The sequence below is a fragment of the Crocodylus porosus genome, unplaced genomic scaffold, assembly GCF_001723895.1.
Source record: "Crocodylus porosus isolate Cpor-Errol unplaced genomic scaffold, CroPor_comp1, whole genome shotgun sequence".
Taxonomy (NCBI): domain Eukaryota; kingdom Metazoa; phylum Chordata; order Crocodylia; family Crocodylidae; genus Crocodylus; species Crocodylus porosus.
Window position 1 is genome coordinate 38,811,211 of NW_017728949.1, and position 1,874 is coordinate 38,813,084.

Here is a 1,874-nt window from a genome sequence, read left to right on the forward strand (position 1 = left end):
CCCCGGGTCCTCCTTCCTCCCTTTTTTGAAGATGGGAACCACATTGGCCCTCTTCCAGTCCTCTGGCACCACACCAGAGCACCACGAGTGCTGTAAAGCAGTGCCAGGGGTCCCACAATGACCTCAGCTAATTCCCTCAGCACTCTGGGGTAGAGATCGTCCGGACCGCCTGATTTAAATACATCCAGTCCCTCTAGAAGTTCCCTGAATGGATCCTCCCTGACCTTTGGCCTAGGTGTGCCACCCCTGGGGCCTGAGGGGGGCCCAGTGGTGGGGGGGCGCTGATCCGGTCTCTGCTCAGGAAAATAGAGGCAAAGAAGTTGTTAAATAGGTTAGCTTTGTCATCTGGTGTGACAACCAAATTTTCTAGTGTGTGTTACAGGGGCCCCATGTTACCTGGAACCTTCTTTTTGCCCCTTATGTGTTTAAAAAAGGACTTCTTGTTGTCCTTGATCCGGGAAGCTAGCCCCAGTTCCAGCTCTGCTTTGGCCTTCCTGACTGGCCCCTGCATCCCCGAGCAAACGCGGTATAATCCTCCCTGGTGATGGCCCCTCCCTTCCATTGGGTGTATGCCTCCCTTTTAGCTAAAAGACATTCCTGGATGCTTTCGGTGAGCCATGGGGGCTTTTATGCCCCCCTGCTCCCTTTGATCCGTGTTGGCATTATTCCCCTTTGGGCTTGGAGGATCGTCTCCTTAAGGAGCAACCACTCTTCTTGGACCCCTGGCTCCCCTCCCCTCTGGGACCTCAGTGCTTCCCCGACTATTCTTCTTAGCTCATTAAAGTCCGCCCTCCTGAAATCTAGGGCTGCTGCCTTACTGCAGGCCTTTGCCACCGTGCGCTGGATAGTGAACTTCAGCAGGCGATGATCACTGTTGCCCAGGTGGTCAAGCACCCGCAGCCCCCTCCCTTGGTCGTCAGGAGAAGCCCTGATAGCGGACTACACATTCTGGGGTGCATGCTAGAGGAGATAGGCACACAGGTGGTTTTCTCTTCTATCCTACCAGCGAGCAGATGTGGAAGACAGCATGCAATGTGCATCGCGGAGACCAATGGGCAGCTTTGGGAATGGTGCCTTGAGGCAGGCTTTGGCTTCTTCAACAATGACCGGCACATTACAACAAGAGACATACTCGGATGGGATGGGCTCCACCTTTCCCCTAAAGGTAAGCATGTGTTCTCTTCTAGGTTGGTGGATCTCCTCCAGTGGGTTTTAAACTAGACTCATCGGGGGAAGGGGAAGACAAGGGAGGAGGAAGCCTTGAACCACTAAACCAAGCAGCACAAGTACAGCCTAGCCTAGACCAATGAGCAGAACATATACACAGGTAAGCAGAGGCCAGGGCAATGCTGTGATTAGGGGACCAGTACACACATCCACAGGAGGCCTCAAGTGCCTCCACACAAATGCTCGTAGTATGGGAAACAAGCAGGAGGACCTTATCCACCTGCTAGCCAACACCAACCCAGACATAGTGGGGCACACTGAAACGTGGTGGGACCCAACACACAACTGGGCGGTGAATATCAAGGGTTATAGGCTGTACAGGAGGAACAGGACAGGAAGAAAAGGCTGGGGTGTGGCACTCTACATTAAGGAGTAATACACATCCCCATCAGGTACCACAGAGTCAGAGGAGGGACACACTGAAGTGCTCTGGGTTCAAATACAAGGAATTCGAGGGGAAAGAGACTTAATGGTGGTGGTCTACTACAGACCACCCAACCAAAGGGAAGAGCTAAACCAGGAATTCTTAAGTCAGTTCATGGAGGCAGTCAGGTCAAAGGACGTGGTCATCATGGGTGACCTGAACTTTCCAGACATCTGCTGGGAAGAGCAGTCAGCCAGGTCTGACCGCTCATGTAGGTTCCTAG